The sequence below is a fragment of the Hyperolius riggenbachi genome, chromosome 4, assembly GCF_040937935.1.
Source record: "Hyperolius riggenbachi isolate aHypRig1 chromosome 4, aHypRig1.pri, whole genome shotgun sequence".
NCBI classification, from domain to species: domain Eukaryota; kingdom Metazoa; phylum Chordata; class Amphibia; order Anura; family Hyperoliidae; genus Hyperolius; species Hyperolius riggenbachi.
The window spans coordinates 380,825,295-380,852,741 of NC_090649.1; positions in this window are offsets into that span (position 1 = coordinate 380,825,295).

The window sequence follows — 27,447 nt, forward strand, 5'->3', positions numbered from 1 at the left end:
CGGATCGCGTCACGGATGACGCGATCGCTCCGCCCATGCCCCTACAAGGACCGCCGCCTTTGGGCATGAGCTGGTCCTTGCGGGGTCCACTTCCCGGCCGCCTCTGTGCGTTAGGCGGTCGGGAAGTGGTTAAGCAATGTAAACATACAAAATATGAAACCGAGACAGGTAAAAGGGGAGCCGGACATTTGGGCACTGCCATAGACTGAAATATGGATTACGGCTATAACGGCGCTTAGAGAATAATTTGGGTGCCGGCAAAAGACGAAGCCCAAATAACGAAAAAACAATGCAATTCAGCTGCTGGGAATAGGTGGCAGACAAATTGCATCTTACCCCTGAGTCCTTGGCGGCCTGGAGGGGGAGTAATAATCAACACCGCCAGGAATTTTGAATTAGCAGGATGAGCCGTTTTTTTCTTTTTTTTACTTCATCCAATTTCCCAGCCCTCCTTTTACACCTATACTATGAAACACCATAAGACTGCTCTGATGTCATTTAAATGCATATTTACTCTTCACTGAAGCTAATTTACACCATTGTAGGCTGCAGGACAAATGACCAGACATTGTAGGCTTGTAATTATTGAGCAAATAAAGAAAAGAAAGCTCTAAGCTAATCCACTCCCCCCACCCCTTCTACATAGAATAGAAGCTTCACTACCTTTTACCCAGAGCAGCACAGTAAAGCTTTGGATTGCAAGTAATTTGGTTTAGGAGCACTTTGCAAGACAAGCAAATTTTTGAATGAAATAGACTTGATAAGCAAGCAACGTCTTGATCTACACTCTGTATATGCGCATCACATAATCACAACCGAGCCAATGGTGGTTTTCACTTTTTTGCTGCAAGATTGTAGTCAGTTGTATTAATCTGTGCATATTGATTGTACAATATAACATTTCTGTTAAATCCTCAAAAGTAGGCAAACCTTCCTTGTTAAAGACAGATTGGAAAAAAAAAAGTTGGGGTGAGCCAACAGATAGAAATGATTCTGATGTAGTGAAAGTCATTTTTACTTTATACAGTGCAGCAACTAGCGAGAGCTTGGTTTAACTTCCTAACGGGCGCGTCACGCCAATTGGCGTGAACGTGGTGGCAGCCGCAGGACCGTCTAATGCTAATTGGCATCAAGTCCTGGGGGCGTGATTTGCAGGAGATTGTGCGCGCCGATGCATGCGCATATCCGCTTGAATGAGGGAGCTCCGCTCCGTCACCAGTCTCCCAGCGGTGATCGCTGTTAGCCATCTATTTACAATGTACAGCACTATGATCTACTGCAACACTGTACTGGGGACAGCCGTGTGGCACAGCTGTCCCCCTGGGAGGCACAGGAGCGATGCCTATGACAGCCAATCGCAGTGAATGGCTGGCGGGGGAGAAAGGGGGGGCTGGGGACAAGAGAAAAAGCTATATTTATTAGAACAAAAAAAATAAATAAATATATATAAAAAATAAATAAACATTCCAGAAGTCACAGTCCACCAACAGAAATCTATGCTGGTGGGCAGAAAAGGTGGGGGGGGGGGATCACTTGTGTGCTGAGTTGTGCGGTCCTGCAGCGAGGCCTTAAAGCTGCAGTGGCCTAAATTGTAAAAAATAGCCTGGTCACTAGATGGGTGTAAGCCTACGGTCCTCAAGAGGTTAATATACACTCCAGCTGCAGCCTTGTTTAGGCATTGCCTTTGAGAAAGCTTCTGTGTGTGGATGAATGATGGGAAAAGAAAATAACTGAGTAGTGCAGTTTGGGGACCATATTTGTCCCAGTAAATAGGTATTCCCTCCATCCCTTTACTTCTATACACTGTTTATATTTACTCATGAACCACTTTTTCCACCACTACAGTATATCTACGTCTTCTATAACTTCATCTAAGCCACGTGGAGGTAGATATAAGTCATGTAGCTGAAGCACAGCTGTGCACAGTTGGGCTTGCTCCTGTGCAAAACCTCCGGCACTATCTGCTGCAAGCACTAATTGGTGAATTTGAATATATGTTCCCTGAGCCAATAAGATTGATGTTTACCATTAAAAATACTTGTATTTTCTCAGTTCACAATGAAAAATACACACTGTAGCATTATTTCAGAATTAAATGTCTTCATCATAAATTGTGACAGGAACGTAATTTTTTTTTTTCCTATCTACAATAGCGCTTTTTATTTTATATAAACTGGAATTGATAAAACTGAGAAATATTTTTTTTCCTATTAACCACCCTGGCGTTCTGATTAAATCGCCAGGGTGGCTGCGGGAGGGTTTTTTTCAAATAAAAAAAAAACTATTTCATGCAGCCAACTGAAAGTTGGCTGCATGAAAGCCCACTAGAGGGCGCTCCGGAGGCGATCTTCCGATCGCCTCCGGCGCCCAGAATAAACAAGGAAGGCCGCAATGAGCGGCCTTCCTTGTTTTGCTTATATCGTCGCCATAGCGACGAGCGGAGTGACGTCATCGACGTCAGCCGACGTCCTGACGTCAGCCGCCTCCGATCCAGCCCTTAGCGCTGGCCGGAACTTTTTGTTCCGGCTGCGCAGGGCTCAGGCGGCTAGGGGGGCCCTCTTTCGCCGCTGCTCGCGGCGGCGATCAGGCAGCACACGCGGCTGGCAAAGTGCCGGCTGCGTGTGCTGCTTTTTATTTGATTAAAATCGGCCCAGCAGGGCCTGAGCGGCGACCTCCGGCGGTGTTGGACGAGCTCAGCTCGTCCAGACCGCTCAGGTGGTTAAAATGCATAGAAAACAAAATTGTTCAAAAGAAAAAATGTCATACTATGAAAGCCTAGTTAGTCTTGAAAAAAAAGGATATATATTTCATTAGGTGTCATAAGTAGGGATAAAGTTATTTCTAACTAAATAGGGACTTAGCTAAAATGTCAAAACTGCTCTGGTCCATAAGGGGGAAACAAGGTCTGGATGCAAAGTGGTTAACCTCATTCCTGTTTTCGTGTTCAGCTTTACAGTGAGATTCACAGATGTTGTTCATTGCTTCTCCAATCTGCTAAAAATACCTGGGCTGCAACTTAAATCTGTGAAGCAATTGTGATGAGCAGCCGTGAAATCCGTGTTCTAGAAGGTTTGTATATTTTTTATACTAAGCACCATACATCTCTCATTTTCTGTTTTCTAACATTGTTTACCTAGAACAGATGCCCACTGCAAATATGAATGTATCCAGGTTGAGCAGATTCAGAAGGTCTGCCCTTACATCTGTTGTTCAGAGCGTCAGGTCTCTCAGCAGCCAAACGATGATGGTACGTTTGGGAGCATATGACCAGAGATATTGTATTTAGCAAAGGCTAATTCCAGTTTATATGATGCATGTATGTACAGATGGAGCAAGTGTAATTAAATTAAATAGTCGTTGAAAGTTACAGACTCATTATCACCTGCACGTTCCTAGTAACGGTCCCTAGGGAAAGGAGGAGGGCACAGAGGCTTTAGCTGGACGATTTATAATGCTTTCGGAAAGGAAAGTACATTTATCAGTGAAATGGAAATCTCTCATTTATTTTTTGACATGTCTTGAAATTCTAAAGTACCATTAAAGAGGAGCTTTACTGAATGTATTGTCATGATTATAATAGCTTATATTTTACAATAATCATCTCCACATTATTTAGTCAGTGTTTGCCCACTGTAAAATCTTTCCTCTCCCCGATTTATTTGCTTAAATTTATCACAGGTAGCGATATCTTTTCTGATGGTAGGTGCATCACTGTTGAATGTTTGTTATGTGTTCCGAAGTCAGTAGAAAGAACACCTGATCTGCCAGAGTGCACTGAGAGGAGAAAGTTGCATAAATAGCCTAGGCTAAACATCACTGGGAGGGCAGAGCTGTATACCAATATATACTGCAGTGTTGTAACACTAGACATAAACTCTGGAATTTGGGGATTATTATTATCAAAAGTTTGCCATGGTTTAAAGAGGAATTCTGCTGGTTGAGGTAATTATATACATTGATTTATTGAACCATCTTGGGTAGCTATAGCCCCCAACTATTCTCTATTAGGGAGAGTGCTATATCTCTCTGTTCCCTTGATGTGAACAGAGTTTGGAGCTCACTGAATTGAAAGGAAGCAACTTTGCACACATCCTAGAAAGAAAGGAGCAGATACATCTAGCAATCAGCTGAATGAAGGAATAACATATCTCTTCCAAGAACGTTCATTTTTCATATTGTTCTTATTATGCCATGGTTTATTTATTTATAGTTACCACCAAATGTGAGAAACTACAAACGAAATGTCTTCCCTACCCCGCTTCCACAAAATGCTGATCAGTATCATCCAGCACAGCCTAGCCTGCACAGCTCAGAAGCCAGGCATGCCTGCATACATTCATGGTCAGGACTGCACCAAAGGAGACATTGCAGCAGGTGTGTGTGAATCTCTTTACCAGTCTGTCTGTCTGTCTGTGTCTGTGTATGCTGCATTCTATTTGTGGAGTAATGTATACTGCATTCCGTATGTGTGTGGTAATGTATGCTGCAGTTCATATTTGTGCGGTAATGTATGCTGCATTTCATAGGTGTGGGGTAATGCATGCTGCATTTCATATGTTAGAGGTAATGCTTCATATGTCGGAAATTATGTTTGCTGCCATTTATATTTTGGAGGTAACGTTTTCTGCTTTTCATATGTTGGAGGCAACTTTTGCTGCTTTTTAATATGATGAAGGTAACATTTGCTGTCCTTAAAATGTGTACATTCCCTATGTGGAGGGGTTACATGTTTTCTAGCAGCCTTTGGAAGCACTTGCATACCTGAGTGCTTCCAAAGTGGTGTGCATCTGTGCTGTGCATGCACAACCCTGGACATGTCCGCAGTATGGATCAGCTTATCTTCAGAAGAACTCTGGGGACGGGAGTACTTCCAAAACCTGCACAAGGAGTCTCAAAGCAGTTTTTGACCTGCAGGTCTTATAAATTCAGCGGGAGGCAGTAGTGGAACAACAAGACAGAGAGAGGACCAGGAAGACTCTATGGGATCCAGATCCTTCCATCTCCATAGGTGAGTATCTTACTTTTTTTCTGGAAGTTAAGGAGAGAGGAAGTTATTCTGACAGATACAATACATTACACAGAAAGATTACCTTGCATGGCTGATAAAAGCAAATGGTTACTTTCTTGAAGACCCCTGTATACATGGGGGCTGTGTGCTTTGAACTAGGGTTGGTGGATTCTTTACTGTAAACTATATATGTGGGTAGTCTGCTGTCTATACTTGGGGAAGGGGGGTTATTTTTATACTGTGCATAATAATGACAATAATATTTTTATAGCGTTTTTCTCTCTGGGGACTCAAAGCGCTGTGGCCTGCGTTATACAGTCTCAAAGGCTTGGGAAAAGAGGTGGGTTTTTAGCTTTTTCTTAAAGAGGCTCTGTACTGAAAAAAACTCCCCTGAGGGATACTAACCTCGGGAGGGGGAAGCCTCAGGGTCCCAATAAGGCTTCCCCCATCCCTGTAGCTTTAGGCAGTCCAGCGATGGCTCCCCCGAAGCGTCCCGCAATCTTGACAAGCCTGACAAGGCTTGATCTATTTACCTTCCCTGGCCCCAAAGGGGGAACTGTTGCGGCTCTTAGCACGGAAATAGACGGAAATAGCCAATCTCTTTCGGGTCCGCTCTACTACGCAGGCACAGGAGACTTGCACCTGTGCAGTAGAGTGGCCAGACAGCGATCGGCTATTTCCGCCTATCCCCTAGCGGAGAGCCGATACTGCGCCTGCGCTGGAGCCGGAAAAGTAAATATTTACATCCCTGCTGTTCGGAGGAGCACAGCGAGACCGCCGTGGGACACAGGTGGATGGGGAAGCCTCAATAGGATCCGGAGACTTCCCCCACCCGAGGTGAGTACCCCCCAGGGGAACTTTTTTTTTAGTTACAGGTTTTCTTTAAAGCTGTTCAGAGAAGGATCCTCAGGCACTGACTGTGGAAGCGAGTTCCATTGAGGAGCTGCATAGGAAAAGGCTCGAGCACCAAATGTTAAGTGTATTCTGGGAATAACCAGATTTGGTACTATTCCGTTAGCCGGGCACAACTGAGCTAAGTAATGTTTTTACTGGCTGTCTTGCTGCGGCCAAATGTATCAAAAGTGAGTTAATTGAATTAAATTAAGCCGGCGGCAATGTAACAGATGAAGCCGCTGGCTTCGGCTCTGCCTCCTCTCCTCCCCCTGCCTCCTATAGAACACTGGTACCCGGGGGACATGCGTGTCCCCATCCCGAGAGGTGTTAGTCGCAAGACACAAGCCAAGCAGAGCGGGGAGGCTGCAGACATTGCTTCTGCCAGCACCCGCTCTGCAAGAACAAACGGCAGGATTCCTTGTCGCAACGAGCGACTCTGGGGGGACACGCCTGTCCCTGGCTGCCAATATTGTATAGGAGAGAGGCAGGGGGAGGAGAGAGAGCCGAAGCCGGCGGCTTCATCTGTTACATTGCCGCTGGCTTAATTTAATTCAATTAACTCACTTTTGATACATTTGGCCGCAGCAAGACGGCCAGTAAAAAACATGTATCGGTACATTACTTAGCTCACTTGCGCCCGGCTAACGAACGGAATAGTACCCCAGATTCATCTTACAGAGTGGAGGGTGCGTGGAGGGGCATAAAGTTCCAATAGATCCGCTATGTATTTGGGTCCCAAGTGGTTTACAGCCTTGAATGTCAGCAGGCAGATCTTAAAATGGATTCTCCATTTTACTATCAACCAGTGAAGAGTTTGCAGTACTGGGGAGATGTGTGAACTAGAGATGGGCCGAACCTTCGATTTTAGGTTCGCGAACCGGGTTCGCGAACTTTCGCGGAACGTTCGGTTCGCGTTAACGTTCGCGAACCGCAATAGACTTCAATGGGGATGCGAACTTTGAAAAAAAAAATTAATTATGCTGGCCACAAAAGTGATGGAAAAGAGGTTTCAAGGGGTCTAACACCTGGAGGGGGCATGGCGGAGTGGGATACACGCCAAAAGTCCCCAGGAAAAATCTGGATTTGACGCAAAGCAGCGTTTTAAGGGCAGAAATCACATTGAATGCTAAATGACAGGCCTAAAGTGCTTTAAAACATCTTGCATGTGTATACATCAATCAGGTAGTGTAATTAAGGTACTGCTTCACACTGACACACCAAACTCACCGTGTAACGCACCGCAAACAGCTGTTTGTGTAGTGACGGCCGTGCTGGACTGGTGCGCACCATGGCGAGAGTGCAGGTTTTGGTGGCGGGTTCACTGAACAGAACAGGTATACAGTGGCGGGTTCACTGAACAGAACAGGTATGCAGTGGTGGGTTCACAGAACAGGTATACAGTGGCGGGTTCACTGAACAGAACAGGTATGCAGTGGTGGGTTCACAGAACAGGTATACAGTGGCGGGTTCACTGAACAGAACAGGTATACAGTGGCGGGTTCACAGAACAGGTATGCAGTGGCAGGTTCACTGAACACAACAGGTATGCAGTGGCGGGTCCACTGAACAGAACAGGTATGCAGTGGTGGGTTCACAGAACAGGTATGCAGTGGTGGGTTCACAGAACAGGTATGCAGTGGTGGGTTCACAGAACAGGTATGCAGTGGCAGGATCACTGAACAGGTATGCAGTGGTGGGTTCACAGAACAGGTATGCAGTGGTGGGTTCACAGAACAGGTATGCAGTGGTGGGTGGGTTCACAGAACAGGTATGCAGTGGCAGGATCACTGAACAGGTATGCAGTGGTGGGTGGGTTCACAGAACAGGTATGCAGTGGCAGGATCACTGAACAGGTATGCAGTGGTGGGTGGGTTCACAGAACAGGTATGCAGTGGCAGGATCACTGAACAGGTATGCAGTGGTGGGTTCACAGAACAGGTATGCAGTGGTGGGTTCAATGAACAGGTATGCAGTGGTGGGTTCACAGAACAGGTATGCAGTGGTGGGTTCACAGAACAGGTATGCAGCCAGGGACAAGCTAAGCCTAACTAATCTTTCCCTATGAGAGAGTGTGCAGCAGCTCGCCCTACTCTAACTAATGCAGGCACACGAGTGACCGTAATGGTCGCCGCTGTCTGCCTTTTAGTAGGGGGAGGGGGGAGTGGCTCCAGGGGCTAGTGTAGCCTAATTGGCTACACTGGGCCTGCTGACTGTGATGTAGAGGGTCAAAGTTGACCCTCATAGTGCATTGTGGGGCGAACCGAACTTCCGGAAACGTTCGCCTCCCGAAGGCGAACGCGAACCACCGAAGTTCGCCGGGAACCGTTCGCCGGCGAACCGTTCGGCCCATCTCTAGTGTGAACTGAGGGGGGCATTGGCTAGGAGTCTGGCTGCTGCATTCTGTACTAGTTGTAAGGGGCGCATAACCTTATCTGGGGATCCGATGAACAGGGCATTGCAGCAGTCCATGCGGGAGGATACAAATACATGAACCAAGGCAGGTAGGTGGGATAAGGTGCTTGATTCTCGCTATATTTCTCAGATGGAAGAAGGAAGACTTGACGACCGCTGATACGTGCTGTCTGAGTGTTAGCTTTCCATCCAGGATAACCCTAAGGTTTCGCACAGTCTTTATACTGTACACTATTGCCTCCAATTGCTAGTTTGAGGTGGGGAGAGTTTTGGACTTTATCCAATGTGTGGCCCGCCTACCACCAACACCTCTGTTTTGTTAGAGTTCATCCTCAACCAGCTGGTGTTCATCTAATTTTGTAATTCCACTAGACAGGCATTGATGGATACTGATGGGTCTTGAGTGCTAGGCTTGAAGGACAAATACTGTACAGTTGTGTGTCGTCTACATAACAGTGGTATCCTAGGCCATAGTTCTGGACTATTTTGCCCACTGGGAGAATGTAGACTGCAAAGAGTAATGGAGATAGCACAGAACATTGTGGAACTCCATAGGCAAGTGGCATTGGGTTAGAGTAGTGTGTGCCCATACTTGCTGTGTCCTGCCAGATAGGAAGGACTGAAACCAGCTAAGAACAACACTCCTTAGGCCACAGTAATTCTTCAATCTCTGGATTAGTATTTCATAATCCACAGTATCAAAAGCTGCAGACAAGTCAAGAAGAGCCGGAATTGATAGGAGGTGGTTTGGTTGGTGTGCCCATTACTGGTGGGATGGCATGCTTTTGTACTGTGTAAGGGAGCAAGGAGGAGCAGGCTGGTTTGGTGAGTATGGATGGACAGTACCATTGCACCTGATACCATTGATTAGTGGTAGAGTGTGTATGGTTTAGGCACTGTACACAAGATGCTGACAATTTGTTATGACATGTGCATGGTTTGATTGTTGTCACTGTAAGTGAAGCTTTGGTTGGAAAGGTGCTGCTTATACAGTGGGATGCAAAAGTTTGTGCAACCTTGTTAATCATCATGATTTTCCTGTATAAATCATTGGTTGTTACCATAAAAAATGTCAGTTAACCACTTCAGCCTACAGTGTTGTTCACCTTATGCATCCAAGCAACTTTCACCTACCATTCATTCGCCAATAACTTTATAACTACTAATCACAATTAATTAATCTATATCTTGTTTTTTACGCCACTAATTAGGCTTTCTTTGGGTGGTACATTTTGCTAAGAAATATTTTTTCTAAATCTGTTTTAAAAGGAAGATTAAGAAAGAAATGGAAAAAAATGTATTATTTCTCAGTTTTTGGCCATTATAGTTTGAAATTAATACATGCTACCGTAAATAAAACTCATGTATTTTATTTGCCCATTTGTCCCAGTTATTACACCATTTAAATTATGTCCCTATCACAATTTATGGCGCCGATATTTTACTTAGAAATAAAGGTGCATTTTTTCAGTTTGTGTCCATCACTATTTACCAGCTTATCATTTTAAAAAAATATAATAATATACTCTCTTGACATGCATATTTAAAAAGTTCAGACCCTTAGGTAACTATTTATGTTGTTTGTTTTTATTATTAAAAAAATTATTTGGGTATTTTTTGGTGTGGGAGGTAAACAGCTAATTATAACTGTAATACAATGTAATTATTTAATAAAAAATGTATGTGGGTGTAGTTTACAGTCAAAAAAGTCCTGGACGCGAATCACGCTTTCCGGAACTAATAAGAAGACTCAAACCTTTTTTTTTTTTTTTTTGCAGAAAGACTGCGGTCTCTGATAAGGGACTTACAGTTGTGTTCAAAATTTTGGCCAGTTTGACATTGATTTTGATTATTTCAGTCATCTTGTTTACAATTAAATCAAAGAGCCACTTGTAAGTCAGACAAATACTGTATAACATAATATTTATAATGAAATAACATAATGTTCATAATGAAATAACCACAAATGTCTTTTCTGTGCTCACATCATTATCAGTTTTATTCAACCCCCAAGTGACATTCATTCTTAGTACTTAGTACAACATCCTTTTCCAGTTATAACAGCTTTTAAACGTGAAGCATAGCTTGACACAAGTGTCTTGCAGCGATCTACGGGTATCTTAGTCCATTCTTCATGGGAAAAAGCCTCCAGTTCAGTCACATTCTTAGGCTTGCACGCTGCAACTGCTTTCTTTAAGTCCCACCAGAGGTTCTCAATCAGATTTAAGTCTGGTGACTGCGATGGCTACTCCAGCCTTTAATCTGCAACCATGCTCTAGTGGACTTGGAAGTATGCGTGAGATCATTGTCCTGTTGAAAGGTCTCCCAAGCCTCAGGTTTGTGACGGACTGCATCACATTTTCACCCAATATTTCCTGGTACTGAAGAGAATTCATGGTACCTTGCACACGCTAAAGCTTGCCTGTACCTGCAGAAGCAAAACAGCCCAAAGCATGATTGACAGATCCCCCCCCCCCCCGCCATGCTTTACAGTAAGCAAGATGTTCTCTTCTTCGTAGGCCTTGTTCTTCCTCCTCCAAACATAGCGTTGGTCCATGGGCCCAAACCTGTAGGTTCCCATGAGAGTCTGGATTCTGGTTGAAGGTATTTTGCACCATTCCTCTTTACAAAACATCTCTAGTTCATTCAGGTTTGATGGTTTCCGAGCATGGGCAGCTCTCTTTAACTCACACCACACACCACAGATTTTTAATTATATTCAGATCTGGGGACTGTACTTGTTTCTCTGCATGAATGCCTTAGTGGATGTTGAGCAGTGTTTAGGGTCGTTGTCTTGTTGAAAGATCCAGCCCGGCACAGCTTCAGCCTTGTCACTGATTCCTGGACATTGGTCTCCAGAACCTGTTGATACTGAATGTAATCTATGCGTCCCTCAACTTTGACAAGATTCCCAGTCCCTGCACTGGCCACACAGCCCCACAGCATGATGGAACCACCACCATATTTTACTGTAGGTAGCAGGTGTTTTCTTGGAATGCTATGTTCTTTTTCCTCCATGCATTGTTATGCCCAAATAACTAAATTTTAGTTTTATCACACTGAACCGAATCAGTTCAGTGGATGAGACAGTAACTGCAGCTGCACACTGTGTGCAGCTGCAGTTCCTGTCTCATCCACTGAACTGATTCGGTTCAGTGTGATGAGACGGATCACTCAACTCACAGGAAAGAACCAGCTCAAATGAACCAATCGCTCATGAACCATACTTCCCCGACGCGTGGAATAAGGAAGATGTAAGTCCCACCCGCTGACAGCCGCCCGCAAATTTTACTTCTGGAGGGGAGAGTGAGGAAGGGGGAGCCCCAAGGTGAGGGAAGGGGGGGAGACGTCCCACCTTCCCACTCACTGTACCCACCGCTCCCTCTTCACTGCGCTCTCTCCCTCCACACATGCTATGGTGGACGACGTCCACCCTCTGAAAAAAGCAGGTGGACGTTGTCCACCCGCGTTCACGCCCGACTTGACCCCTGGAGGTATGGGTGTAAAAATAGCCCCGCTACACCAGGGGGCTAAAGGGGCCTGTCATGCTCTCTCCCCCCATTATGCAGGGCAGTGCAGCATGCACATACTTATATCGCTGTTACTCCCCTCCCTCCTCTTCACTCTGCAGCGTGCCGCCTGCATTTACTTGCCATGTGACATTGGGGCATTACAGAAGAAAGCTGGTGCATGCTGCATAGTGAAGAGGAGGGAGTGGAGTCACAGCAACGCAATGAGCACCTATGTGCTCTCTCCCACCCACCCCAGCACCCAGAATCTAGATGTTCCCTCCCACCTCAGTGAGCTCCCTCTCTCCCATCCACTCCAACCAGCACCTTAATGCTCTCTCCCACCCATCCCCATATCTAGATGCTCCCACCAAGCCAGCACTCCATCCAGAACTTAGGTGTTCTCTCCCACACACCCCAGCTAGCACCTTCATGCTCTCTCCCACCCATCCCCAGCATCTAGAATGTTCCCTCCCCAGCTAGCATTCAGCACCTTGATGGTTCCTCCCTTCCACACACCCCAGGCAGCACCTTGATGCTCTCTTCCCCCATCCCAGCACCCAGATGTTCCCACCTAATCCAGCACTCAGCACCTAGATGCTCCTTCCCACCTGCTCCAGCCAGGACCGTGATGCTCTCTTTCTTTCTCTCTCTCACCCACCCACCCCAGCCAGCACCCAGATGGTATCTCCCACCCACCTCAGCCAGCACGGAGTTGCTACCTCCCAGCCCACACCCAGATGCTGCCTTCTAGGGCAGCACTGTGGCATAGTGGGTAGCACTCTCACCTTGCAGCACTGGTGATTTTGTATGTTCAGATTTTGTGTGTTCTCCCCGTCTCTGCATTTGTTTCTTCGGGGCACTCTGGTTTCCTCCCACATCCCAGAAACATACAGATAAGTTAATTGGCTTCCCCCTAAATTGGCCCTATGATACATACTCTCTCTACATGATATAGACATATGACTATGGTAGGGATTAGATTGTGAGCCCCTCTGAGGGACAGTTAAGTGACAAAATACTCTGTACAACTAAAATAATAATAATGCCTTCAACCCATCCCAGCCAGCGCCCAGATGCTAACTTCCACCCACCCCAGCCAGCACCCAGATGCTACTTCCCACCCACCCTAGCCAGCACCTTAATGCTCTCTTCCACCCACCCACCCCAGCCAGTACCCAGCACCTTGTTGCTCTCTCTCGCCCACCCCACCAGCATTTAAACACTGGTGGGAGTGGTTGGTGACAGTGGGCTTTGGGCAGTGAAAAGTACAAATGCCCTGCACATAACTAAAAAGCAAACCATTACTGCAACTAAATGCTAGTCACGCTTACTGCAGATACATTTATAATTTCATATATTTATGAGATCCTACTACAAATGACAGTATTAACATTGATATTATTTGCTTTGTTTGCTGTGGGTTTCTGTTCACATAGCCTTAAATATGTTGACAAGTTTTATAATGCATACAGCAACTATTGATTGTGCATTAGAAATCTGAAGGTGTAAACAGAAGCAGTTGCTTATGATTGGTCGGCTTGCTGTGATGACGCACATGGGAATTACGTTGGTACATTACGATACGGGCTTGTATTAATACGCCACTGGCTGATTCAATGTGGACGATGTAAGAAGACTGTAAGCATCAAAGCAGAAATCTCAGCTAATCCACTTTCCTGAATGTGATTCAAGCCATCAGCAGAAATGTATCTGTTCAATTCACTTACACAGAACAACCCAGAGATCTGATTATTAATTTAAAGCAAGCTTGTGTGTGTATGAATATCACAGAGACACTGCGGTCTGCGGATCAGAAATATCACTGCTTTTTGGCAGTGGTTTCAAAAAGGTAGAGGACATTGATTTGCAGCTTTTTTTTTTTTTTTTTCTTTGAATATTGTCTATAAAGCCTGATTGACTAAGCCAAAGGATGACAAAGTGCAATCTGGTAAACTTGTTCTGACAATCCAGGCCATGTTCATGAAGGAAGAATGTCCATGTAGCCCATCCTACGTTTCTGCCATGTGCCCCAGCATCGATGTAGAGGAACTGGGCAGCACAGTGGCGTAGTGGTTAGCGCTCTCACCTTCCTTGGTTTAAATGCCAGTAAGGTCAACATCTTTGTATGTTTGGATTTTCTATGTTCTTCCCGTGTCTGCGTGACTTTCCTACGGGCACTCCGGTTTCCTCCCACTGCCCAAAAACATACAGATAAGTTAATTAGCTTCCCCCTAAATTGGCCCTAGATTATGATACATACACTACACAATATAGATATATGACTATGGTAGGGACTAGATTGTGAGCCCCCCGAGGGACAGTTTGTGACAAGACAATATACTCTGTACAGCACTGCGTAATATAAATACATAAATGAATAGGTAAATAAGTGGTAGTTGGCATTCACCACAGCCATGAGAATGATAGAAAAGTACTTGTACTTATTATAATTAAAGTACTGGTTTCAACTTGAAACTAGAATCAACATCTGGATGTGTTTGCCATGCACTGCTTCACCCAGAAGCTAGCCGCAATATCCCCCCACTTTTCAGTATCTAGAAAGCTCAGGTAGTCTGGCTGCAGGTTCTCCCATAGCAGGGTACAGGGCTACAGGACAATCCTCTGGTTAGTTGTCCTCCCAATCTAAACTGGAAGTGAAGGGAGATGTAGCTACTGTACGTCCTGTTGTAAGAAACCTAAAAGAAAGGAGGAAAAAATGTGTACATTTTTCTTTCATTTTATTTACAGTTGCTGGAAATCTGTCAAAGACAATTTCAGGTGGGAGATAGAATTAAGGTGGTCAGTTGGCCACTAACGGTCAAATTTCTCACAAGAAAAATAGTTTGAGCGATCAGATATTCTAAAGGTATTGGTTGTAAATAATCAACGTTGGTTACAATCGATTACAAACGATTATAAAAGCAGTCGTCCAATTGAATTTTCATCAAACTGAAATTTGGATTTTCTTGTTGGTTGTGATAGGTAGATTTTCTTGTTGGTTGTGATAGGTAGGAAGCAAAGATTGGTTCATTGATGTTGTAATGAACAATTTCACTTCCGATCAGATTTCTCAGATCGCTCGAATGATTTTTTGCTACAAATTTAATCATTAGTGGCCACCTTACGAAAAACAGACAACAGAAAACGTATACATAAAGTGAGGGTTTAACAGGTAAGTAGCAAATCTAACTCAGTGGGATTTGTAAAACGTAGCTTTTAATTATACGATTAAAATAGGTCATTGAATGTAACAAATATCATAAAAGTCCATGTGTCAACATATTGGATATCAAAATTATGCCTGATGTTCGTTTCGTTGCCTTTACAATAATCACTTCTTCAGAGGCAAAGCGTTGAAATTTCAATAGTTGTGACAACAGGTTTATAAAACCATAGTTTTGGACATCAAAATGTAATGATCTGCTCAGCTGCCTGTGCAGGCAGGCAGCTTTTTGACCATTGTTTAGGTTTGCATGCTGCAGGACTCTGGAAAGAAGAGCTTCTGTCAGTTTTGCAGCTTGTGCTTGCTGAGGAATTTGCATACGTTGTCATGCAAATTGCCTGGCCACATTCATTGGAGGCGTGTACTATAAGTACTATGTGTTTCCCACAATGCTTGGCTGGTCATAAGGAGTCTTCCTGTGAAACACTCTGGAGGAGTGTCAGCCTTACTCTCTGTTTGAAGATCAGCTTAGAGTAATTCCTGGAAAACTGCACTAGGCAGGTTTCCTTAGTGCAGTTAGGATTGCTTATCTGTTTGATGTTCTGTTGCTATTGTCCTGTCCCAGCGGTGGTGGACAGGAAATTGTTCTGATCTCTGTTCTTGGAGTATAGCTGGTGCAGCGGTTGCTACCAGCTATCTCTTCTCATCTGTCTCACTTGGATTGCGCTGGCATCTTGCGCTAGCGCTGTGGATCCTTCTGTTCTGCCTCCCGGGATCGCACTAGCATCCTGCACTAGTGCTGTGGATCCTTCTGTTCTGCTACTCTGTACCTGGATCGCACTCGCTTCGCGCTAGTGCTGTGGATCCTTCTGTTCTGTCTTCCTGGATCGCGCTAGCCACTTTCGCTAGTGCTGTGGATCCTATCTCTCGCTTGTCCCTGTTTTCGTGTGTCTGTCTTGTCTGCTACGACCGCTTGCTGGAGGCTCGGTGAGGTAACCGTTAAGCAAGCGTTCGCGTCCTCTGTTTCATGTTTGTCTGTCGATGGTTAGTTAGGCGTGCTTGTCTCTATTGTGCTTATCACGTGGAGACCGCGCATAACCGCGTGCACTGTTGCGAATGAGTGCGGTGTTCGCGGTTAGCTAGTGTTTGTTATTTTCCTCATCTCCTCATTGTATGATTTGCTGTGCCTTTGCTATCCTCGTATTCTGTTCTGATCTGCCTTGTGTCACGTCTGGCGATCGCACCTCTCGCGATCGCGTTCCTATTTCATATCTGCTGTTGTGTGTGCACGGTCGCGGGGTGGCGACTAGATTGGCGCACACACATACAATCTGTCCCCTTGCTCGTTCTCATTCGCAATCGCTTCTCTTGCGATTGCGTTCTGCGCTTCGTACAATTCCTGTCTGGCATTTGTGGAGGTACAGAGGATTGGTTCAACTGCACTCCCCAGCGCCATCTGCCGACAGGAATTTCCCTCTACGGGTGCGTAGCACCTTTTGCTGGGTGCCTGCAAATATACGCTTGTGGAGGATTTCCACCGTATCAGCGCACGCGTTGTGTGCTGATCACGGAGGAAGTTCCACAATCGTTACACAAAACTAGATATTTATCAAGCATCCTTTTTGTTCGACCAGAGCTGGTCACTGGATGGGTTAGAGCTGGTCACTGGATGGGTTAGAGCTGGTCACTGGATGGCTGGAAGTTATAACCTTCGAGTGAGTATACAGTGGAATGGTTGGGGGCAGTCCTGTCACAGATGGATGTGGCCGCCCTTCCCGGTGTCTGGCGTGGCTTGTTGGAGCACACTCCAACAATTGTATCTATCTTTGTAGTTATCCTTCTACTCCTTAAAGTTACTTTTTATACAGTGGGTTGCAAAAGTATTCGGCCCCCTTGAAGTTTTCCACATTTTGTCATATTACTGCCACAAACATGCATCAATTTTATTGGAATTCCACGTGAAAGACCAATACAAAGTGGTGTACATGTAAGAAGCTGTAATGATCTGCTCAGCTGCCTGTGCAGGCAGGCAGCTTTTTGACCATTGTTTAGGTTTGCATGCTGCAGGACTCTGGAAAGAAGAGCTTCTGTCAGTTTTGCAGCTTGTGCTTGCTGAGGAATTTGCATACGTTGTCATGCAAATTGCCTGGCCACATTCATTGGAGGCGTGTACTATAAGTACTATGTGTTTCCCACAATGCTTCGCTGGTTATAAGGATTCCTTCCTGTGAAACACTCCTGGAGGAGTGTCAGCCTTACTCTTTGTTTGAAGTTCAGCTTAGAGTCATTTCTGAAACTGCGCTAGGCAGGTTCCCCTAGTGCAGTTAGGATTGCTTATCTGTTTTGTTTGTTCTGTTGCGATTGTCCTGTCCCAGCGGTGGTTGACAGGAAATCGTTCTGATCTCTGTTCTTGTAGTATAGCTGGTGCAGCGGTTGCTATCAGCTATCCCTTCTGTTCTGTCTCCTTGGATCACGCTAGCCACTTTCCGCTAGTGCTGTGGATCCTTCTGTTCTGCCTTCCTGGATCGCACTAGCATCCTGCGCTAGTGCTGTGGATCCTTCTGTTCTGCTACTCTGTCTGCCTGGATCGCACTCGCCTAGCGCTAGTGCTGTGGATCCTTCTGTTCTGCTACTCTGTACCCGGATTGCACTAGCATTCTGCGCTAGTGCTGTGGATCCTTCTGTTCTGTCTTCCTGGATCGCGCTAGCCACTTTCGCTAGTGCTGTGGATCCTATCTCCCGCCTGTTCCTGTTTTCGTGTGTCTGTCTTGTCTGCTATGAACGCTTGCTGGAGGCTCGGTGAGGTAACCGTTAAGCAAGCGCTCGCGTCCTCTGTTTTATGTTTGTCTGTCGGTGGTTAGTTAGGCGTGCTTGTCCCTGTTGTGCTTATCACGCGGGGACCGCGCACCTGTGCCTTTGCTACTCTTGTGCTCTGCCTTGCTGTAGCCTTGTGTCACGTCTAGCGATCGCACCTCTCACGATCGCGTTCCCATTTCATATCTGCTGTTGTGTGTGCACTGTTGCGGGTTGGCTACTAGTTTGGTGCACACACATACAACCTGTCCCTTTGCTCGTTCTCATTCGCAATCGCTTCTCTTGCGATTGCGTTCTGCGCTTCGTACAATTCCTGTCTGGCATTTGTGGAGGTACAGAGGATTGGTTCCTCTGCACTCCCCAACGCCATCTGCCAACAGGAATTTCCCTCTACGGGTGCGTAGCATCTTTTGCTGGGTTCCTGCAATTATACGCTTGTGGAGGATTTCCACCGTATCAGCGCACGCGTTGTGTGCTGATCACGGAGGAAGTTCCACAATTGTTACAGAAGCAGATCGAAAATCATACATCATTCCAAACATTTTTTACAAATAAATAACTGCAAAGTGGGGTGTGCGTAATTATTCGGCCCCCTGAGTCAATACTTTGTAGAACCACCTTTTGCTGCAATTACAGCTGCCAGTCTTTTAGGTTATGTCTCTACCAGCTTTGCACATCTATAGACTGAAATCCTTGCCCATTCTTCTTTGCAAAACAGCTCTAGCTCAGTCAAATTAAATGGACAGCGTTTGTGAACAGCAGTTTTCAGATCTTGCCACAGATTCTCGATTGGATTTAGATCTGGACTTTGACTTTGCCATTCTAACACATAGATATGATTTGTTTTAAACCATTCCATTGTTTCCCTGGCTTTATGTTTAGGGTCATTGTCCTGCTGGAAGGTGAACCTCCTCCCCAGTCTCAAGTCTTTTGCAGTCTCCAAGAGGTTTTCTTCCAAGTTTGCCCTGTATTTGGCTCCATCCATCTTCCCATCAACTCTGACCAGCTTCCCTGTCCCTGCTGAAGAGATGCACCCCCAGAGTATGATGCTGCCACCACCATATTTGACAGTGGGGATGGTGTGTTCAGAGTGATGTGCAGGGTTAGTTTTCCGCCACACATAGCGTTTTGCATTTTGGCCAAAAAGTTCCATTTTGGTCTCATCTGACCAGAGCACCTTCTTCCACACGGTTGCTGTGTCCCCCACATGGCTTGTGACAAACTGCAAACAGGTCTTCTTATAGGACTTACGAGGCCTGTTTTGTAAAAAAAACATAAAAAAAGTTAGATACCTGTGTCTGTTTGTAAGGCACGGAGGACGCCGTCCGCGCCCTCCGTGCCGTTCTGCCTGGTCCCCGCTGCACAATATCCCCCCGAACGTCCCCCGACCGTGCAGCCCGGGTCGGGCTCTCCAGCCTGTACAAAGATGGCGGCCGGAGGTGGCCGCGGCTGCGCAGTACGCATAACCGCGAGTGCGGCTGCGCAGCTCTAAGGCCAACCCCCTCTCCACGTAACAGTAGCGGGGGGTTGGCCTTAGAGCTGCGCAGCCGCACTCGCGGTCGGGGGACGTTCGGGGGGATATTGTGCAGCGGGGACCCGGCGGAACGGCACGGAGGGTGCGGACGGCGTCCTCCGTGCCTTACAAACAAACACAGGTATCTAACTTTTTTTATGTTTTTTTTACAAAACAGGCCTCGTAAGTCCTTTATGCTTTCTGTTAACAATGCCTTTCTTCTTGCCACTCTTCCATAAAGGCCAACTTTGTACAGTACATGACTAATAGTTGTCCAGTCTCCCACCTGAGCTGTAGATCTCTGCAGCTCGTCCAGAGTCACCATGGGCCTCTTGACTGCTTTTCTGATCAGCGCTCTCCTTGTTCGACCTGTGAGTTTAGGTGGATGGCCTTGTCTTGGTAGGTTTACAGTTGTGCCATACTCCTTCCATTTCTGAATGATCGCTTGAACAGTGCTCCGTGGGATGTTCAAGGCTTTGGAAATCTTTTTGTAGCCTAAGCCTGCTTTAAATTTCTCAATAACTTGATCCCTGACCTGTCTTGTGTGTTCTTTGGACTTCACGGTGTTGTTGCTCCCAATATTCTCTTAGGCAACCTCTGAGGCCCTCACAGAGCAGCTGTATTTGTACTGACATTAGATTACACACAGGTGCACTCTATTTAGTCATTAGCACTCATCAGGCAATGTCTATAGGCAACTGACTGCACTCAGATCAAAAGGGGCGAATAATTATGCACACACCACTTTGCAGTTATTTATTTGTAAAACATGTTTGGAATCATGTATGATTTTCGTTCCACTTCTCATGTGTACACCACTTTGTGTTGGTCTTTCATGTGGAATTCCAATAAAATTGATTCATGCTTGTGGCAGTAATATGACAAAATGTGTAAAACTTCAAGGGGGCTGAATACTTTTGCAACCCACTGTATGTTTAAAAACATTTCCTGTTTTATTGTCTCTGCTCAAGACACTGTCTTTCAAGTGTCCTAGAGCTAAAATATATGAACTACTGACCTTTTTATCTGTCCTCTGCACTCAGAAGCTGTTCTCTTCCAAGAAAGAGTAAAATAGCTACAGACTACAGACAAGAAATACTGCGGGTAGAGCCATACATACTGATCAGGGCAATGTTGATCATCCTGAGAGACGTTAATCCATAGAGAGATGATCAGTCCTTGCAGCTACGTCACACTATGAATATACTGGGCTACCCTAAAGCTGTCAACACTGCCATCCACAAAAAAATGTATAGGTTAAACACAGGTGCAGAGGACCTAAGAGTGGGATCTGAGAGTGCCAATGTCAGGTGCAGCTGCACTGTATGCTTGGCACAATTTAATCTGTAGAAAAAAACAAAATAAAGAGAGGGGTGCACTCTGAATATGTGTATTGATGGGGGCTCTTGCCCTATAAAGAAAGGTCTCACCTGGTAGTTGACGCTGGTAAAGCCTGTATGGGAAACCAGCATAAAGGCTGTGTCCCTCTCTGCCTAGAACCAGGCAGGTATGGCTTTCTGGGATCTGAGTTAACCAGGAGGCTCCAGCATCCAAGGTGATCGGCATTGCCGCTGTTGGGATCTGCAGGAATCACATGTCCGTAGGTGCCAGCTGTAGGGCAGGTGTCCTCGATTGTGAGTGGAAGTATAAGTAGTGTATACTACTGTTGCTGATAATGTGGGCCCTGCTATATCAAGAACCTGGGGATCAGGCTACTAAGTTTAAAATAGGTTTATTAGTGTTAGCAGGGGCACTTACCCCACTTCATCAGAGGATATCCTGAGACAACCTCACATTTGCAGTAATTACTGAAATATGGCATCTAAGTTTTGTCTGCCTTTGACTTCATTGCTTTATTACCCTACAACCTTACTGGTGTAGTTTGGGGCCAGTCTTCTGAATCAGGGTCTGGGCAGCTCATACAATGCAGTAGATCACAGGTGTCGAACCCCAGGCCTGGAGGGCCAGATCCATGCCAGTGTTTAGGATGGACTGTGAAAGAGAGGAATGTGTTCTATCTGATGGACCACACCTTTCCTGATTCAGACCCATTAATTAATTTGAGCTTTGTAAAAAATGTGTGAGGACCTTGGCCCTTGAAGGACCGGTTTGACATCCCTGAAGTAGATGGTAAAAAAAAAATAATGTCTGAATTGAATGACTCAAATGAAAGAAAACCTTACAATGTAGCAGTGATCCATCCTAAATATTCCATTTAATCTATCAACAAATGTCTGTAGAAATGTAAAATGTGAAGTTCTGGCCAAGGCATCAAGGCCATGAAGATGCTGTGGAGTCAGGGGCATAGCAACGGGGGTTGAACAGGTAGCGACTGCATCCACTTCTCACATGTACACCACTTTGTATTAGTCTTTCATGTGGAATTCCAATAAAATTGATTCATGTTTGTGGCAGTAATATGACAACATGTGGAAAACTTCAAGGGGGCCAAATACTTTTGCAACCCACTGTATACTTTGAATAGTGGTAATCATTATCAAACTGTTCCCCATCCCCTTCTTGCACCTCTGACACTGTAGTTGCCATTGGCCGGTTTTGGTGCACTGTATCAATTGTTATGTATAGAGTGCATGGGGGGCCCCAATGTAAAACTTGCATCAGGGCCCACAGCTCCTTAGCTAAGCCAGTGTGTGGAGTGATTTGAAACAGACACATATGCAAGAATTTCACATTGTCCAACTGAAAAGACATTTGTTGAAGTCACAGACTGGTAACCAGTTTAGTCCTACTTGAGGTTGGTTCCAGGAAACGATATCGGGCATTAGAGAAGGACCTGAGCACACTAATGCGTTGCAGACGAAGGTGGCCATGCGTTATACAAAATGCATAGCACTCTGCATTGCAATGCAGTCCCATTTGTCTATACATTACACTTAAAATGTGTGCAGCAGTGCATTGTGACAACGAACAACTGCACAGTGCTTTAGTGTGTCCATCAGACAGTGCTTGACCTTGCAGCGTTCAAACTCACACTCACACTATCCTAACCCACCCCTGACCCAGCTGTAGGCCGTACCCAGATTGTTCCAACCACCCCTAACATATTCTAACTGATAACGACGCTACTACTATTGACGTTGGAACGATACAACTTTATTGTAACCGGCCACAGCTGCAATAACATTTTATTTAGCAACCAAAATACATTAATCAATAACAAGTACTGTACATATCAATTATTACAACATAGTAAAAACTTCCAATGAACAAACATATCAATAACAGTAAAGTGCAAAACATCTTTATCCCTTTGCTAGTAAAGGAAAATGAGGGGCTCGCCATCACCATTAGTATGCAGCCAACAACCCCCAGCCACGAACCTGGGCTCGGGGGTTCTCTGAGCTTACATACGCCACCATAACAAGCAGCCAGCCAACCCTGTCTTGTCCAAGCCAGCGTATCCCCTCTATCCAACTGACTCCACCACCCCTAGCAAAGGGACCGCCAAGCTGTGACAACCTGCAAGACAAAACTTTTACGGTTAACCTGCCTACCTCCAAGGCTATCTAACCCCCCCGGAAACACGTGTACCCACCCTCCGCTGGTGCCATGGATAGTGGCAGCTATCTATCAACCAAAATTGAAAACACCCCTACCCACCAACAAAAGAAAAAACTAAAATCCCGAAGAAACAGGCGGGCAGGTGGGACGTTCACTCTCGCTGCTAGATCTGAGGTAACTGAAGTTACCTCCCTTCCCTCCCTCTACCCGTCCTGTACGCCCCCCCCCCCTCCCCTGCCCTGCACCTTCAAACCCTCCAACCACGGACCTCCTAACAAAAAGCAGGTTCGCTGAACCCGCAGAGGTCATGGTGTGGCTGCTTAAAGGAGCAGCCCACCTCTGTCTATGTACTGTTTAATGTCCATGCATATGGCCAAATACACACATTGCTATAATCAGTAACACATCAGATACAGAACATTTATATCATGCTTTTCTCCTGGCGGACTCTAAGCACCAGAGCTGCAGCCACTAGGACACGCTCTATAGGCAGTAGCAGTGTTAGGGAGACTTGCCCAAGGTCTGCTACTGAATAGGAGCTGACTTACTGAACAGGCAGAGCCGAGATTTGAACCCAGGTCTCCTGTGTCAAAGGCAAAGCCCTTAACCATTACACTATCCAGCCACCGCATCAGTGTGCCCAGGCCCTTAGGGGTGTATTTACTTATCTGTTCATTTTTGTTGAGCACATTTTTTTTTCATTGACATGCCTTTTTATCTTTATATACTGTTTGAATGAACATTTGATGTTCACATACTTTGCCACATGACTATAAACAACAATGACCTATATGGACTTATTGAATTCTGAAGAATAGATGACATGCTTTCTGACATGGTACTTACACAGTTTACTTACGTTGTAATAAATGTGCAACTTTCTAAAACCAAAAGGCAAGCAGACATGTTTAATGCTAAAACTAACAGAGTGTCCTCCTGTAAGCAATCACTTTTTTCAAGCAGCGAAGGGCAAGGACATATTGATTACTTTTTCCATGAGCTGCTGGTCTGGTGTCTGGGGAGATATCATGCAAATCACGTTCGGGCAGCTTTTTTCTCCATGACTCCTTGAATCATTTCACCTCTGTATTGTATCATCCAAAACTTCCAGCATTACGGAGAAAACTATCATTGCGAATTTACTCACGGACATGGTGGCAGATGCAAAGCACATTCTCAGCCATAACTAGATTAGCAAGACCCTTTCACTGTTGTGCATCTGTCTCTCCATCTGAAGACTGTTTAAACATCTATGGCAATCAATCAATCTTCCTGTTCACCAGATATGATTATAACCGTTATAGTGTGTTAGTGTGCCGGGGACAGGAGGGAAGCGGAAAAGACACCTTCATTTGATTTATAACTTCGTATCGCAGGTTCAGAATCTCTCTGTATTCAAAAGGGGATGGCTATAGCTGGATTCCGCGTGCAACGTCTGCTACTGTGGTTCAGTGGTGTCCAATTAATTCTATAGCTGAATGATTATGTCATCCAAGGTCAAATGACTTGAACAAGATCAAATCTTTCATAGCGTGGGCCATGGAATGGTAAACACTCATTTACATGCAACGGGTTATGTTTTGTTTGAAGGTCAGTCCGGGCATTGAAAACTTAATCTGATTTCATTTGTCACAGCAGAGGTTTGTACTACTTACAGGCATGTTAAGTAAAGCTACACATAGTTCAAAGTGGAACACTAGTAGCAACATTCAGAATTTAGTGCTCAGCATTCATCTTTCCTTGAAGTGAATTCAGTTTGGTTGTTGTCAATAATTAAAAATTAAAAAAAAAGTCAGCAGTACAAGGGTGATATATCAGTGAAAGGATACTTAATGTTTTAACATAAACATTGTGAGACACCTGTAAGATGCTCCTGATCAGTAGAATAAGCTGCACTGTGGGCACTGGTCATTTCTGCGAAGGCAGGTGAGAGCTCTGGGCAGACAACATGGTATGACCCGCCGTATCCTTCCTATACATTTGAGTCATTTACCTATTCTATTCCTTCTTAATACACAAATCCAAAAAGGGATTTTTCCTGAATTTGTAAATCAGAAACACATCCCTATTGTTCTTATTTAGGTCCATAATAAAGCTCTCTTACTCTTTTCCTGCTGTGTGTGTCCTTCCTGACTTAATTGCAGTCTGTGTCACCTGCATTTGCTGACGTATGAGAGCGTTAAAGTACCCCTGTGTAATACTCACTTGTCCCTGTTGTCCTGGCGTTCCGTCCTTTCCGTGCGCGCGTGCGTCGCCGGCTGTGGTTTGTTGACAATGGCGGGGGGCTTGCGCATGTTTGTGCGTGGTGGCGTCAGACTTTGCGCACGCTAGCATGAAGTTCAGCACGTACTGACGCATAAGCTGTTACGCATGCGCGAGGACTGGCGTATGCGAACGAGCATGCGTAGGCACATGTACGAAAGGCCTGGCGCCAAAATTAAGTATAAAAAGCCTCCCCAGCCACAGCTTTGTGCTCTTCATTCTGACAGCTAGTGGGTACGCCCGATCCTTTCCGGTGCCTCTGGCCAACCCTGCCTTTGATTTGTCTGCCTGATTCTGACCCAGTTTGCCTGACTATTCTTGATGCTCTGTCCCTCGTTCTGACTCTGTCTGTTTTCTGGACTTGCCTGATTGCTGCATGCCCTGATACCTGGACTGTATACTTGATTACTCTTGTCTGATTGCTGCCTGCCCTGATACCTAGACTGTTTACTGGATTACTGTTGTCTGATTGCTGCCTGCCACTGACCTCAGATTGTACCTCAACTATTCTGCCTGCCACTGACCCCGGATTGTACCCTGACCATTCTGTCTGCCTGCCTGTTTTCAACCCTGGATTGTATCTCGACTATCCAAGTTGCCATCAACCTTCTCCACACTGTCGTATCTGTTCTCACAACCACTAGTAAGGCAATCCCAGTTTGCAACCTAGTGGGCACTAGGCTGCTAAGTCCAGACCGACCCCCTCGGGTCGTTTTTGGTGAAAACCCGTGGTCACTTAGATTCCGCATCTGGGCAAAACCTTGTTCGCTAATGGAAAGGTCAACAAACCACCAACGCAACTAGGTATCTAATAGCCTCACCGTAACACCCTGAACTGAGAGAGGGTTTGCTTGGTGTTTGTAACATTTTCTGTGTGGTGCTGTGACATATGTCACAGCACCATCCTCTCAGTCTAGTGCCCTCTGTGGTCCCCGCACTAGTCAGCTGGAATCTTCAACTGACTAGAACGGTGAATATTGTCACGGTGGAAATGGCAGTTATCCTTCCTAGAAATGCCCCCTATCATGCCTTCTCTAAATTGCTTTTTTTAAAAAGACCCCCCCAGCATAACTTACCTACCCCAGGTTCCCATCCTTGTCTCTTCCACCCTGTTAGCTCTCCCATTCCGCCGAGTCCTCTCATAAATGACGGCCTTTTTACAGCAATGGTGCTGATCCGGAAGTAACCCAGAAGTACTTCCGGGTCAGTGCCATTGCTGTGAAAATGCTGGTATTTATGAGAGGACACTGCATGGCAGGTAGACAGGCTGGTCTTTTGTGCGCCACAATGTTACTGTCACTTACAGTGGGTAATAAAAAGCTTACAGAACTCACAGATTTTGCAGTAATCCATCTCTTCATGGGAGATTCTCAGTATTACCCTTATGCTTTACAAATGCACTCCTTGGACAGGATCTTTACAAAGATGTCAGACAGTCCACCTGCTCACTCACACACTATTTTAGTTTAGTAAGTACCTTTGAAAATAACGAAAACATTGGGAATCCCACGTGAGTTGAACTAGTCCAAAACCTTGTCAGAAGGCATAGGAAAAAAGTAATTTGTAGTGCGTTTTATTCTGAAAGAAATCTACAGTCTTCGCGATAGTTTAGAAAAAACGTTTCACGCCACTGTACGTGTATCTACTCCCCTCTGGCCTTCATAACCAACTACCTTTCTGATATTATCAGTGCGTGTACCCGCAGCGACCGCGCTCAGCAGAATATACTGATCTTCTGAATGGGAACATGTGTTCCCAAAGCCGTTCAAGTGTCTGTAATGAATAATCACCAGCATCAGCGAGATGCCAGTAGTCATTCATAAAAATGAAAGTAGTCACACATACACCCCACTTCGTACATAAAAAAAAAAAAACACTGCTGCAAAACCGCAATTAGCATCTATAAATAGAATGGTGGTTGCTTGGAAATTGTGGTTAAAATAGCGGGCATAGCTGCAATTTCTGGGTGCTTAAAATTCAATCTATTGCCCCATATCATTGCCACATTTTATCAGGCACCTCTGAGTGCCCAAATTTCTCACTATTGCCACTAATCTCTGCTTTTTTTATTGCCGTCAATGGTGGCTCCCTTCTTTCTGCTTTGCTTTGTGCACCTTTTTTTCTGATGCTATTGCCGTCAATGGTGGCACCCTTCTTTTTGCTTTGCTTTGTGCACCTTTTTTTTCTGATGCTCATTAGTATTCCTAGATGCTGTTTTGCAGTACCTCAGATATTTGTGATGTGATCACAGGTAAAACTTCCTCCTGAGGATTCTTGCATGCGATCAGTTGTGTGCAATCCATGTTGTGCATTGGAATAGTTTACTCTGGTATCAACTAACATTTTT